The sequence below is a fragment of the Rhinopithecus roxellana genome, chromosome 21, assembly GCF_007565055.1.
Source record: "Rhinopithecus roxellana isolate Shanxi Qingling chromosome 21, ASM756505v1, whole genome shotgun sequence".
Taxonomy (NCBI): domain Eukaryota; kingdom Metazoa; phylum Chordata; class Mammalia; order Primates; family Cercopithecidae; genus Rhinopithecus; species Rhinopithecus roxellana.
In genome coordinates this window covers 70,490,403-70,506,867 of record NC_044569.1, presented here as the reverse complement: position 1 = coordinate 70,506,867, position 16,465 = coordinate 70,490,403, and positions in this window count along the sequence as shown.

Sequence of the window (16,465 nt, the reverse complement as noted above, 5' to 3'; positions counted from 1 at the left end):
AGAAGTCGTTAGTGTTGTAAATATCAGGAATGGAATTGATCTTTGAAGTTTAAATTTTGGCGAGGAATTTTTCAAGTCACTCCAGCTTAGTCTATGTTGTTCTTTTCCCTTTACAGAATTTTCTTCTACTTCCACATCATGTCTTTTAAGAAAAAAAGAAATATAATCTTCATTTTGATATGTGTAAATTAACATTGATGATGAAAATTCTATACGATCTCAGAGTAAAAATTATCTAGCTTTTCCAAAAGTCACTGGTGCTGCCGTGGGGTTTACCTAGATGGTAAAAGCTACCTAAGACTGGAGTTAGGGATAATTTGCATTCACTGAGTCCTAGCATGCACTTTCTATGGATTATCAAATTAAATAATCACAATAATTGTATGAGGTTATTATTATTATCTTTATTTTGTAAAGAACAAACAAGCTCAGAACTATTAATTAACTTGCCCAAGGTCACAGTTATTACCAGGAGATGGAAAATAGCATTTCAACTTGCAAGCAAATTTATTTTCTTTCTATTATCTTACCCTTCTATAGATATCCATAGGTGTTTCATGAAGGCACTTATGGTGGGCTTAAACTCTCCAAAAAAAAACAAGGAAGCCACCTCAGGCCAGTAAAGAATATAATTCAAAAAGGGAGAGACAGTGATGCTTACAGCACATGTGAAATACAGTGAGTAGAACAATTTGTTTGAAAGCAGAAGATCACATAGGGAAGGTCCTTCCAAATTGATGTCTTGAGAATTAGCCCTTTTTAGCATACAACATGCAGTCATACAATATTAAAAATGTTCACTACTCAAATGTCTTTGAAAAACCTTGGGTTGGATTACATCATCTAAGTTTGTTTTCTGATATAAACTTAGAATGCTTAGTATGTTGCTGTGCATCATGAATCTACAACACAAGGTACTTAATATGACACATTTTTTAAAGCCATTTATACATAGAAAAACATTTTCCTTGGTTCCACAATGCATGACTTGTGAAAATAAAGCCTCCCCTGATCCACCCCTACAAAGATATCTAGAGGACACATAACGACTGCCAAGGTAATGGTTGAGTAAGGATTTACTATGAAGAAATAATTAGAAGGTTTTTTCCTTCTGGTGTCAAAAACAGAAGGTTTCAGTATCCTGTAAATGGTGGAAATTATGTACTATGACTATGGACAATGTTGTCATTGGGGAAAGCTGTTTGGGTAAGGGGTACATGAGGGCTCTCTGTACTATTGTTGCAGCTTTTTGTCATTCAGAAATTATTTCAAAATAAAGCTTTAAAAATGTGGAAGAGTGAAAGATAACAATTTGGTTGGGGTTGGGGGTGATGAAATTATTATGAGCCTAGAACAGGCAGCTCTAAGTTGCATTTTCAAGATTTTTCACAGGTGAGATGATCTCCCATTGACTAAGAGAGCCAAGGCTCTTTCCATATTACCCTCTTGTAGAGAACTGGACTAGGAACCCAGTGGATGAAACCCTAAAAGAGATGATTCATTATTGTTTATTCAACTCATGTTTGTATCTGAATTGGATAGGGGTTAGGAGAACAAGCACAGGCTGAATCTTTCTCTAGTCATCCAAATAGTGTAAACAGATACGGAGAGTTACTGGGGAACCTTATAGAGAGGTTGGTGTTTCAAATGCTTAATAAAAATTATTAATGATGCTATGGAAACTTACAACAGTCATTTGCTCGATGGAAGTTGTGTCCATACTGTGTCACTCAAACTGAGTGAGTTTATTCACAAAAACTTTTTTTTTTTGTCAAAATCATTGATTTGCACTAATAACCAGGCTACTTAGTGATATTTTTTTAAAATCTATTACTTTTTCTAAATCTAAGAATTTTTTTCTCTTTTCAAAGAATTTCCTAAAGAGAAGCTGATAAATAACTGGAAGTCTGACATTCCTTCCCCTGCTCTTTTAGATTTGCTAACAGTCTCTGATTCTCTTGTGCAGAAGTGAGAACACGAGGCTGTTCCTACGGACAGATGTTCTAGTGCCATGCTTGCCACGTGGGGAGGACCAGCTGAGGACTAGTTCATTTTGATACCTGGAAAGCACTCTCCTCTCATATTTGTTTTCCTGTTTTACATTTTATTTTTTCTTCTTCTGTAGATCAGTTTTATAAGCTTTATAGTAAATTCCTTTCCATGGAAAGTTTGCACAAAATTCCAGTAAGTGAAAGAAATGCTAGCCTTCATAACATTCAATTCTAAATTTGTAGGAAATAATGTTCTAGTGTATTGCTCCTGTAATAATATAAATGCTAATCATTTTTAAAGCATTGAATTCCTTTCTTTAGTGAAGAGCCTTATAGTGAGATTCCAAAGGAATAATAGAAACACTAATTATTTTGATTAGCACAAAGGGGAGATTCTATTAAAAGTTCCTGTGTAAAATAGTTACTTCTTTAATTTTATTTATTTATTTATTTTTTGGCTTCTTTTAAGGTGAAATCCAAGCTTTATTCCAGGATTTTATTTTTTATGTAAATGATTTTACTCAAAATGCCCTCCCAAGTTCTTATTTTTAAATGAACCATATGTGAGAGACTGAATCAATATCTATTGTGTATTTCAAATCTCCATAATTGTATTGAATAGACAGAACAGTCAAGTGGGGAAATTGATGAATATTACTTTGGAAGAAGGAGCTGGCATTATTTGAAAATTTGTTTGGTATGTACGTGTGATATGTGATTGTTTAAAATGCTTTAAATGAAAGCTTCATTGAGTACTCTTTTCAAAGTACTTAGGGCATTTTTTAAAGAAAATCTGCAGACCAAAAATATGTCTATACAAAAATAAATGTTATGTGTCTCAACAAATCAAAAATAATCCATTATCCTGTATTTCTAATAAAAAATGAGTTGCTCAATGAAAATATAATTTAACCAGTACTGTAAAGGGGGATGAGGGAGATGGAATAACTAATAGTTAACAGAATTGACTCTAGAATCAGGTAGCCATGGATTAAATTCCAGCTCCACCACATTCTAGCTACGTGACTCTGAACAGGGTTTTTTCTGACTCAGTTTCCGTTACCTTATCTGTTGTGAAGATCAGACGAGAGAATTCATGCACAGAAAGCCACACATCTGGAGCACAGGAATTGATTATAATGTGTGTTACTCTTACCAGTAACCTTAGTTATATCAGTTAGCTAGATACACTATCACTAGTGTCCATCATTTGCTCTTAGTATGATTGTTGCTATCAACATGGTGACTACTTTAACATAAGCAAAGTCATTTCAACAGAGCAGTGCTTTATCCACTTTTTCACTTCCAATTTTTAAACACTTTCATTTTTACCGAGTTTGATACAATACCTAAAATACAAGTTGCTGTGCACCCACTAGGTATCAGGCTTTTTGATAGGAACCACAAAGACACTCGTCTCTCACAGGAGAGAGTGAGCTGCCATTTAGGCAAACCACACATTTTGGAAAATGTGGTAATGAAAGCATGTGCAGGGATAAGGAAATGAGGAAGAGATAGCTCTGTCTGGGGTGACAAGGAAGGAATCCAAGGGGAAATGACATGTAAATTGATCCTTACAATATGATGATGATACATTTCCCAGAGACAAAAAAAGGAATGGTAATTCAAGCAGGGGGTATAGTATGTGCAAAAGCCTGGAGGCTTGATAAAGCTGACCTCATTTATAGCATTCATTGTTGTTGTTAATTATTGTTGGAGCAAACATGCAAGATCAGAAAACAGTAGCACATGTGGTTGGAGAATTAAGCAGAGACCAGATTAGAAAAGGATTTGTGGATCATGATGAAAGGCTTAGCTTTACTCACTAAAAATACAAAGCAATTGAAAAGTGACAAGTGGGCTAGTGATGACTGTAGAAGGTCCTACAGAGAAGAAGTTGAAAAATGAGTGTTGGGAGGAGTACTTAAAGCTATGACAAGAATCTCAGGAAAAGACAAAGAAGAGAGTAATAATGGAATGATAGGCAAAGATTGAGAAAAAAAAAAAAAAAAAAACCCTAGAGGAAAATATAAACAAGCCACGGTGTTTGACTTTGCATCGGGGGTTTGGGAGCTTAAGAAATGAAGTGGGCACGCTGGCTGTCAATCAGTCAGGGGAAGACGAGGAGGGGGGATTTTGATTCTGAGAGTCCCGAGAGAGTGCACATGCAGGATCTGCCAGGCTAAGCCCTGCATTGGCTGATGCTCAGTAGGGTTTTGGCTATAGGTTTGCAGGCCTTGAGAAGAGGTCATGGCCATAGATTTAGCTCTGAGATATACTAGCAATCATTGAAACTCCACTGGGAAGGAATAAAGTGAAGGAAAGAAAGAAGAATGAGGCTGATACTGTTAGTATCACTAAAGTGGACAAGGTAAAGAAAATTGAGGCAGCCATGAAAATTGGCAAAGATTAAGCAAGGAAAGAGTCTCTAGGTGAAGGAAGTGGTCAGCAGATTGCATTTCTGTAAGGAAGGTCAGGGTAAAACATGTCTGTTAGATTAGCAGTTAGTGTGACCTCTATGAAGACTATTTCAATAGAAGGGCAGCGAGCATAATCCAGATTGTGACACTCAGTAAATAAATGAGGGGAACTGAGAATGTTGGCAATTCCTGAGCATGAAGTTATAATTCAGGGTCAAAAATGGCACTAACATAGCTAACCTGGACCAAGGCCACACAAATGTAGCAAGGGCTATGATAGATCTCAGTGTACTTATCTTATGGTCACCATAATAGGAAATTGTCCACCAGAGCATAGCTCTTCTCTATCCTCTGCTATTAAGGAAGGCTAGAGAATAAAGGTAAATGTCCTGACTTCCAGTATCAATCAAATATTTGAGTCGCTGGTTACTTAACTATCAGTTATCAACCTGAAAATGGTTGATCTGGAAATATTGAGATCTACAACCACAGTCCCAGTTAGAAAATTCACATGTGAACCAAGTTTGTCTTTCCAACTTTCCAAACTGCTCTGTTGGACTACAAGGGTAAAGTACATTATCTCTTGCTATTTCATTTTTATTAAAACTGTTTGAACTTGGAAATGAGGCCTGATGGTCCCATTTTCAGACGGCTGAAGGTCACTGGGTGTTTCTGTTCAAAAAGAGAAAACAATGTGTAACCCCTCTGGCACCATAATCAAAAGAAATAGTGTGGTGATTACAGTCCTGCACTGAGCTGGCGGCTGCTACAAATACTAGAACCGCATTTGATAGGATCCTGTATTACCTTACAACAGAGTATCATTTCTTACAGTTCCAAGGTCAATGTCTCTTTCTCAAATAACATTTCGGACCTATAATTGTTCATCTACATGCTAGCAATTATGGGGGAATTGATCAGCTAGTAATTAATGCCATGCTATTACACTTTTTAATTTGTAGATTATGCAGCTGAAAGCATTCTCACATTTTTAATTTGTATATTATACAGCCGCAAATGTTTACAATGCCCTTTTTAATCTCCTTACACTACCACCGCCATTATTCACTATAGATTAATGATACCCCGGATGCTGGGGTTTATTTCATTTACCGATCTTACCAGGAGAGCAGTTAACATTACTTTGCTCTATTACTTAATGTCTTACTGCAGCTGCTAGTGAGCATTGGTTACCCTTTAAAATATTACCAGCCAGTTATTTTTTTCCCAACTTTTTTAGCTCTCTTGTCACCAACAATATGACTCTGTGGTAATATTATACTTTATTTCCAAATTTATCTCAACTGGTTCCATCAGAGATATTTAAATAATTCATTTTGAATAACACAAATGACCTGAGCCCCTCCTTACCCAGTCTTGTCGATTTAAGAGCCTATTTTAGGTTATGTGACTAATATAGAACTTTTTTTCCCTCCACCTACCTTTTTTTCCCATACCAGTGAGCTGGATGAATTATAAAGAAAATTGCAAATGGTACTGGAATTCTTTTCAATTAGCCAGAAATAGATATTCTCAATACTGGTTGGACATAATAAATCTTAATATTTTAAGGTGATACAGCTGCCTGTGGCTGGGGTTATTATGGAGCATACATTTCCCTTAGTTTTCCTTAAGGTGATCTGCAGTTTCAAGGGGAGTGTTGTATCTGTCTTTTTGATAAGGCATTGAGACAACTTTAACAATGGCACTGCTGTAAGCCATCAGGATGTGCAACATCCACATCACAGCAGAATTCTAAGAAACACATCATGTGTAAAATACTGTATCAGTTACTGGGCAGAATATACAGAAATGAAAGAATGTCTATCATCAAAACATTTGTATTCTTTTTTTTTTTTTTTGAGACGGAGTCTCGCTCTGTCGCCCAGGCTGGAGTGCAGTGGCATGATCTCGGCTCACTGCAAGCTCCGCCTCCCGGGTTTACGCCATTCTCCTGCCTCAGCCTCCCGAGTAGCTGGGACTACAGGCGCCCGCCATCTCACCCGGCTAATTTTTTGTATTTTTTTTTTTTTTTTTAGTAGAGACGGGGTTTCACCGTGTTAGCCAGGATGGTCTCGATCTCCTGACCTCGTGATCCACCCGTCTCGGCCTCCTAAAGTGCTGGGATTACAGGCTTGAGCCACCGCGCCCGGCCTGTATTCTTTTATGTAAGAGTGATGAAAGAAATACGTAAAAAATTAATAATAATCCATATATAACTGAACTACAGGAATGAAATAATTACATGACAGCACAATGAGAAAGGTTTCCCAATGCTTGTGATAAATGGACAAAAAGCTTCATAACCAATTAGAGGAATGGCTTTTCAGACAAAGGAGAGAGTGAATCCAGGAGGAACAACTTGAGCTGAGCTTCCAAAGAAGGAGGCATCAGAATAAGATGAGAGCAGAGAGAAGAACTTCCCCTGCAGAGACTGCAAAATGAATAGGTGCTTCAAGTGATCAATATTTGTTATATATTCAAGGGACAGCAAAGAGATGAATATGGCTTGAAGAAGGTTCTTGGTGAAGAATGGTAAGTGTTAAAGCTGGAGGAGAGATCCAGTCGTATGATAATTCTGGAACGCCAGTATAAGGATTTGAGGCCTCTGCAGGGTGTTTTTGATGGGCATTTTAATGATGAATCTTTATTTTTATTATAGATTTATTCACTTACAGAAAACTACAAATGCATTTTTATTATATAGACATACTGCATACTGGTGAAGTCTTGTTTTGCTTGTTGCTAATTGTTATTGTTTTTGTTGAGTGTCATTATAAAAGCAGTATTTTGGCAAGAGTAAAATGGTAAAGACTGATGTCAAAATCATTCAGGAGGCTGATGAATTTAACTCAGGTGTGTGATGATAAAATTGTGAAGACTGACAATATTTGCCAGCAGTTTCTAGGCACCTGGCATAGTCCACCTTTCTCCTTCCTTACAATTCACCCCAAGACCTTTAATCACCTCTCCTCTCTGTTCCAACTCTGAAAATCCTATCCACTTTTATGGGTTCAGAAATGGAATCTTGCATCAACTCTTATTAAAAAGAAAATTTATTTTTTTTCTGTTTGAATGTAATAATACAAACGCATTTGAATGTAATAATACAAATGGATATGTCTCGTTTCCTAAAGTAAACTATTATAATCATTATAATAATCATGGTTCAGGCATTATATTAAGAATTTTATACACATTATTTTATTTCACTTTATTTCTATTAATATAATCACCTCAGAGGTAGGTCCTTTTATTTCATTTTTAATAATAAAGTAAACCCAGGTTTCCATTTACACAACATAAATGACAGAGTCAAAATGTAAACTCCAGTCTACCAATTGTATTCATTTATTTGCTCATGCATTTGTTCATTTATTCATTCATTCACCACTGACGTTCATTAAGTTTATACTTGATACCAGACTTAATTCTGTGCTAGGAATACCTTATAAACAATTACAGCTGGAGTCCCTGTTGCTTGGTCTTACAGCTGAGCAGAAAAAAGGTATATTCTGTTGAACGTTGAGCAACTCCTACTCACAAATTTTAATCACCAAGTCCTTTTTGAAGTCTCCCCTGTGTCTTCAAATTTATTCTCCTCTCCCTGAATGGAATGTAGGTAAATTCCTATGATTTGGGGGTGATTTCATGTAATAAATATTATCTTGTAGATAATGAATAAGTAGAGATACAGTAAGAATCAAAACCTTATATTTTCTCTAAAGTTATGATCTCTCCTGTTTTCCAGCTTAGCAGGCTACAGGCCAGTGTTTCACAATAGGAGGTGAGATTCCTGGCTGGTGCCTGCAGGACCCTGGCTTGTGGATGGCTTCCTCCTCTTCTCTTCCCTCTTACCGACTTTGACTTATGCTGATCCTTCCAGGGTCAGAGTTTGGAAGGGAGGAGCCTAAAGGTGATTGTAGACCTCACCCGACTAAAATGTGAGATGGCTGCAATCTCTGTGGGCCAGGTAGGTTGGGGAAACTGACTGTAGCTCAAGTGGGTCCTAAGGAGAGCTGTGGTCCCCTTGACGTGGCTGGTTCACTCCCCTGAAGCTGATTGCTCAAAGCACCTTCCTTATCCCTTGACCTCACACAGGGACCTTTTTCTCTTTTCTATTTAGTTCTTTTGGTGGCTGGTAGAACATCTGAGTGGATTTAAGGGGACATCATGCGTCCCAAGGGGTGTGCTTTTTATTCGTCCTTTTTGTTTTCAAAGTCCGGAATTACAGATCACCCAAGGCAGCCAGATACCTTTCTTCCTTCACTTTACTCTCAGAACAGGTATCCAGCCCCTTTTCTTATGCCAAGATTCTCTCACACACAAATCCAGTGGGCTGGCAGTGTGTGTAAGGGACACATCTTGACTCTCAAATAGGTTTCTATGGGGCTTTTTGGTTTTTAATTTGAGATATTCAGGAAAAGTATGCCTATCCCTACCTTATTCTGAAGGAGGTAGTATCTTCCATACCCAGACTTTCTGTAGCATAGTGCTTTTCTAGGCCACTCAATCTTATCTTACAGCTGAAATAGCATGGTTCCATAAGGCAGCAAACTGTTTCCTATAACCTTCTTTGCAAGTCCTGTGGATAGGTTCACACCACACTTTAGAATGTGGCATTTACTGTCTTAGAACCCCAGTTCTAGTGTAATTCCATGCTACACAGACAAACAGAAAAAATAAGGTCAAATAGTGAGTGCTGATAAGAAAATAAGAGACACCAGTGTAAAATAAAAGGATGAGGAGGGCAGTGTTTGAAGTTGTGGTCTGGAGAACATCTTATAAGAGATAGTATTTAGCAGGAACCTGAGAGACAAGTAGAAACTCATGCAAAGATCAGGGACAGGCACATTCTATGCAGAGAGTTAAAAGCTCTGATGCAGTAGTCCGTTATCACATTGGTATAAAGAACTGCCCAAGAGTGGGTAATTTCTAAAGATAAGTGGTTTAATTGACTCACAGTTGTGCATGGCTGAGGAGGCCTCAGAAAACTTACAATCATGGCAGAAGGGGAAACAGGCATGACTTACATGGCAGCAGGAAAGAGAGAGACAGAGAGAGAGAGAGACAGAGAGAGAACAGGAAATACTACCATTTATGACAGAGAGAGAACAGGAAATATTACCATTTATAAAAACATCAGACCTCATGAGAATTTATTCACGATCACAAGAGCAGCATGGGAGAAAATGCCCCCATGATCCAATCACCTCCTATCGGGTCCCCCCACCCATGACACCTGGGGATTATAGGGATTAAAATTCAAGATGAGATTTGGGTGGTGACACAGAACCAAACCGTGTCACCTGACAGTACAATAGATTGAATGGTTTAAAGAGTGGAAATAAATCCTGTAGGTCTGGAGCAAATTCTATAACAGAACATAGGCTGTGGGACAATGTTCTCCCCAATCATGCATATATAAAATTACCTGGGAGGCTTGTTAAAATGTCAATTCCTGGCTTTCCTCCCAGAAATTTTGACTCTATAGACCTGGAGTGATGCTGATCCCAGAGGATACTACTCCTGCTGAGTGGCAGTGCTATACGATGTAAGGTCAGAGGAATAAGCAAAAAGTCAGAGAAAGTAGTTTGGATTTTATTTTAATTCACTGAGAAAGTTTTGAGGCACTGGAGGGACATCATCTAATTTGAAATTTTAAAGATGATTGTACTAGTCCGTTCTCATGCTACTATAAAAGACTGCCCGAGACAGGGTAATTTATAAAGGAAAAAAGTTTAATGGACTCATCATTCTGCAGGGCTGGGGAGGCCTTAGGAAACTTACAATCATGGCAGAAGAGGAAGAAAGCACTTCCTTCTTCCTATGGCGGCAGGAAGAGGAAGTGCCAAGCAAATGTTGGAAAAGCATCTTATAAAATCAGCAGATCTCATGAGAACTCACTCAGTATCACAAGAACAGCAGCATGGGGGTAACCGCTGCCATGATTCAATTACCTCCCACCTGGTGCCTCCCATGGCATGTGGAGATTATGAGAACTACACTTCAAGATGTGATTTGGGTGAGGACACAGCCAAACCATATCAAAACAGCCAAACCATATCAACTGGTAATTTGGGTCAACTACATAAGATGGAGTTTGAGAGTAGATTAATCCAAAGTTAAAAATTCATTTTATTTACCTCCAAGTAAACCACTTTGGGTAGCAGCTTCATTCCCATGCGTGGGGGACAAAGGTGCTTAGAACAACTCAAAGTCTTTGGCCCAGAGTAAATAGCACAATGGCCTCAGCTTTTGTGTCTCTACGTTGCTCAACCATATTTGTTCTTATACTTCACAGTGAACATCAAGATCAGGACCAGAACTAAGCCAATTAATAAAAGTAAAATACACGGAATTTTTTTCCTATTTTTCACAAGAAGTATGTCTGTGGGTATGGGGATCCTAAGAAGAGGACTACATGTAATATGTCATAATCATTTTAGGGTCACGTGTCAGCTTCATACATCTTTCTTCCCTCTCTTCCATTGTAAACTTGCCATCCTCATTGGCTCTGATGACATGACTCTTACTGTGCTTAGAGATTTAGCTTTATCAGCAAAATGTGCCAGTATATTGAGCTAGTTAAGGAACTAGATCATATTAACCACATGGAAAAGTTCTGGAACTTACCAGTTTTTTAAGCTTCCCTTAAAAACATGTTAGGTAACTAATTATCCAAGAGAGGGCAAACGACACATTTTTAAAGGACACCTCTGCAATTGTAACCCAATTCCACTCCATTGATACATTCTTTTTTCAAATGACTTAAAATTCTAAATTAGGGATATAAAATTTATATGAATAATGTTATTTGGTGCAAATTTACTCAACCTGAAATTTTATTCTTAAGTGCCAAAAAGCTCAATATTATGATCAAGATGAAAAAGAAAGTAGTTGCCCCAATCATCCAGATTTTTTCTCTAAAATTCTATCTCATTAAAAACTATATGGAAATGATTTATATATATATATATTTTTATTTACCTATTACTTTCCTTTCAAATGGCCAATCAATGATTATTCTCTCAGTTAAATCTTGACTCAGGAATTATTAAGAACTAGCATAAGAGCTTGTAAGATTTAAAAACTCGGGAATCAATCTAACTCTTCTGCTGAAGTAGTAACTGCGCTGTGTCAAAGTCTCAAATCAACAAGACAAAACAAAGACAAGAAATGAGAGTTAATATAAACCATTGAGTGTTATAAAGGAGGGTGTTTGCAGGTTTTAAAACAAGAAGTACTTCAAGTAGATAGTAGAACAGGAAGGTATTGCTTTTGAACTTCAGTTTTCACAAAGATAAAGAAGTACAACATATTAAGACCCTGACTCTGCATCCCAGGCATTCCTGGACCAAACTGAAGGTTGGACAGCTATTTCTTGTGACCCAATAACGAGATGCAAGTGAACTGGGGAGGAAGAGAGTTTTTATTTCTGCGACAGGTTATAGGGAGAAGGCCTGGAAATTATCACCAGACAAACTCAAAATTACAAAGTTTTCCAGAGCTTATATACCTTCTAAGCTATATGTCTACGTGTAACTGTGCATTCATCTAAAGACGTAAGTGATTAACTTATTTTAATCTATAGCTAAGATCTGAGTCTTGAAGACCTTCCTCCGTAGACTCAGTAAATTTACTTAATCTAAATGGGTCCAGGTGCTGGGGTGATTACCCTTAGCTTGCCTCCTACTAAGTCATGGAAGTCTGGGGAGTTCCTTGTAACCCCCAATAAACTTGTTTGTGGAGACCTGGGGCATTTCTTCAGACCCCCAATAAACTTGTTTAATCCTGAATGGATCCTGTTAAGAATTTTTTCATTATTTTGTCATGCTTTAAGGCCTAGGAAAGACCTAGGCAAAACTCTTGGTGGGCTTTTGTTACATTCCAGCCTTTGTATAAAGGCACTGGCTTTTTTAAAGCTTTTAATATATAGCTTAACCATTCAGTCAGCACTGAAACAGTTGTTATGGAGGTCTGTGTTACTGAGACCTGGCCTGCCACAAAGGGACTTGATTAAGAGTAGCTGGAGCTCAGGGCTAACTGGCCTTTATGTGCCCTGACACTAGTGTCTCTGGGTAGAGCAAAGTAGACATGCATTTCAATCTAGAGTGCCCTTGGCGTTTCTGGTGCCTGGCCATGGGATGAAAACATAAAATGAGAGGGATCCTTGTTTTATCCCATTTATAGAGATAAACAAAAAGGAAGTTCTTTGTCAGTGAGAGCTCTGCAAAAAAAAAAGAAGCCTTTGGCAGAGTTCCTCCAGGACATGTCAAGGAAGAGAAACACTGATTGAGTATTCTCAATGATCCAGAACCCAGAAAGGAGACCTCTGTTAGGGGAGGAATATTTCCTGTGGGGGGTGTGTGTGTGTGCATGTGTGTATGCTTGACCTGGATGAAATATTTCTCAGTTTATCAATCTTCTCTTTTAAAAGTGACTTTTCAACATTATCAAAAAATGGTCCAAAGGACAGGTGGTAATTAAATCTTTGTGCATTTATGGTAGAATAATATTAACAAGACGAAAAATGAGTTTGCTTTTTCTTCATGTAAAATCGATGTCATTTACAGGATTGTCTTTCGTCCTAAGGTGCTATTTTTTATATTTTTTTCATTATTAAAATACAACTTATTTTATTTAAAAAATCACTACAATATCAATAATTTTAGAAACACCTTTGAATTATAACGCACTTTCAAATTATTTTCAAAATATTTTACACATATTCACAAAAATATTACTTAAAGGACATTTTATTTTTTATTTTTATTAAATGAAGTAATAAAGAAGCTTTCATGAAGTAGTTAAGATGCTCTTCTTTTCTTTTTCTTTTTTTTTTTTTTTTCCTTAGCCATACCCTAAAGAATAGAAAGAGGTAGATGACTGACTAGAAGTGAAGAAGAAGAACATTCCAGGAAGCATTAACCTAATGAATAAAGGTAAAGAAAGGGCTTTGCATGTTTAGAAGAAAATGAGTATTTTAGCCTGGCTCTAACAGGTTCATGGAAGAAATAAATGAGAGATAAAATGGAAAGACTAGATAAGGCCAAATTCTGGATGACCTTAAATGTCAAGACACAGATTCTGAACTTGTTTTGTTGTTATTTTATTTTATTTTTTGAGACAGAGTTTTGCTCTTGTCGCCCAGGCTGGAGTGTAATGGCGCGATCTTAGCTCACTGCCACCTCTGCCTCCCAGGTTCTCCTGAATCAGCCTTCCGAGTAGCTGGGATTACAGGCACACACCTGTAATTTTAGTACAGACAGGGATTCACCACATTGGCCAGGCTGGTTTCGAACTCCTGACTTCAGGTGATCTGTCTTCCTTGGCCTCCCAAAGTGCTGGGATTACAGGAGTGAGCCACCGTGCCCGGCCTGAACTTTATTTTTCAAGACTAGAAAAGATTGACGGTGATTCAAGAATGCAAACCCATAAAACCAAAATTGGCAGAGTTAAAACGGAACTTTATTTTTACTTTCTTCTTTTCCTTTCTTTGCAGAAATGTGTCCAATGCCACACAAATAAGATGGCATCATGGCTTAGCCAATGGAGCTCTGAAACTTGGTTACAAAGAAAGCCCTGTGTCTTTAAACTTCTGGCATGAACTATGTGGATTTCTAAAGTGTTCCCAACCACAAAGACAACGCCAAATGAGCCGAGTAAGAAAAGGTTCTATGGACCCCTCTAATGCCACTGAAAATACAGCCATCTGACAAACGGTCTCAGTCCATTTCAGAGATAACCCACTTTGGAATTAAGTCATATAAATTGTTTTCCTAAAATTGCATTCACCTCAGGCTGTTCCCTTATTAAGCCCACTCTCACCTACTTCTGTCTCTCCTACTGTCCCTCACCTCTGTCAGATTGATCCAGGATTAATGACTCCAAACTCCGATGGCTCCTTCTTATGACAGTAAAAAATTAGCCCCTAGTGTAGCCACATACTGGGATGCCTCATTCAGTCCAGACTGGAAAACACTTAGGTTACCATTTTGTCACTAAAATCAGTATATGAAGAAAGAATTTTACCCACTCAACTTTTAGCTTCTCTGATTTGAACTTGTGAAGTTTTCAATTATGATTCATACCAACAATGGGATTTTTGGAGCATCCCTGAGCCCCTTAAATTGGTTTCCTTCTCACCCTCTCCCATCACCTCCTTTCCTATTGAGATTAAGGAATGTATAAAATACAACCTGTTATTGCCAAGGGGGATTACTACTATATATTATCACTCACAGCTCATTAACCTCGAAGCCCTGCTAACTAAGAAAATCCTCTCTAATGAGGTTTCCCTTGACTGCACTAAAGAACAAAAGGTCTAAAAGTTTTCCCTATTACCAATGTTCCTCAAATTATTGCACTGTAATTAAAATGTAACTTTGAGGCCAAAGAAGAAGGGGAAAAAAAAAGCTTTAAATTTGGTTTAAACTCTAAAAAAGACCTTGTAGAAAACTTCTGCTTTGTCCTTCAGTAGCATCTTAACCATAGCAAACCATTCAGGTTGGGGAGGATAATTTTTCTCAGAGCATCTGAATTGGACCTGCATTACTCAAGACAGGGAGACATGGATCTAGATGACACAGACTTTAATACTTTTATAATATGGGAAGTAAAAGTGAATTTCTCACCTCAGTGATCTAAACATACTAATTCTCTTGCTGCAATACTCCCTTAGATAATAGTACAAGTCTATTTTCCTTGGCTGAGAAAAACTTAGTAACTAGAATTAGTATTAGTAGACTGATGGGTTCTAATGCATTTCTTATTCAGAGCCCTAGAATCAGGGTTATTTGTATGGTTGTATCGCAAGAATCTTGCGGAGTAGAGATGTAGATTAAACAAACAGAAGGAGCTGTGTTCCCAGGAGAAATTTATAATCTGGTGAAGTAGCTAGAATTAAGTATCCTCACCTCTGAGCTTTGAGTTTTTAAATGCCCAAAATGCAAATAATAATTACCTCTTTTAGCTTCCTCAGAAGCCTGATTTATGTGTGTAGCATGTCCTCGGAGAAACAGACTAAAGAGTTAGGGACTCTTAGGCTGGAAAATAAAGGCTGAGAAGGGAATACAACTACTGTTTCTAAAATGGCGAAGGGAACAGCTTGAGGGAATACAGCCTTGACCACTGAATCCTGGAAGACTAATTAACAAGCCTAGGCTTTCTTGAAATTCAAACAGTTTAAGTTTAAGACAGTACAGATAAGTCTTATTACACAAAGGATGAGTAAACACATGACATTCAGTAAGCAAAAATCATTGCAGTTTGAAAAGAGAAAACTTCCAAATTCAGATCATATGTTCATAATAAAGTTCTAGGGGACTAAAATATCTAAAACACATCCTTGGTCTTTGAATTTAAGTCAAGAAGTAAAACCTATGGACCATCCCATAAGGCAGCAATAAAATTCTGGGATATTAATAACACTGGATTTATTCATAGTTAATTTTCATGTTTTCCTTGAAATTGCAGAAATGGTCTGCTGAGAGATAATGCTAAAGCAATACAACAGATATCTTCAATGTGTGCCCATGATGGGAAAAGGTGAAAAATAAAACAGGGGGTGGACATGCTAAGCAGTGATCATTAACACCACTGCCTTCATGTTCACAGGTTCTTTAATTTAAAAAAAAAATTTTTTTCAAAATACAAATAGATAGCTTGTGTTATTTGTGCTATAACAAATATTTAAAATGCATTCTTTCCTACTTTCAAAGAGCTAAAAAGCCACTGCATTTTATGAAATACAAGAGGGTCATAATCCCAAAAGCATCTATTGTAGTCTCAATTCTAGCAGGAATCTGTATTAATATGAGAAACTGATTTGTTCATGCAGGCTAAAATGTCTTCACGCTACATTGGACATAATAATATCCATCTTCCTACATCATCAGATAATTAAAAAAACTAAATATAATAAACACCATCAAAGTGCTTTGAAAAGTAAAACACATTCTAAAAACACTACACAAATGCAAATTATGTGTATTAGTGACATTATTATTATAATTTGGAAAATTTCCCTTTGCTTCACACATGCAAGTATTT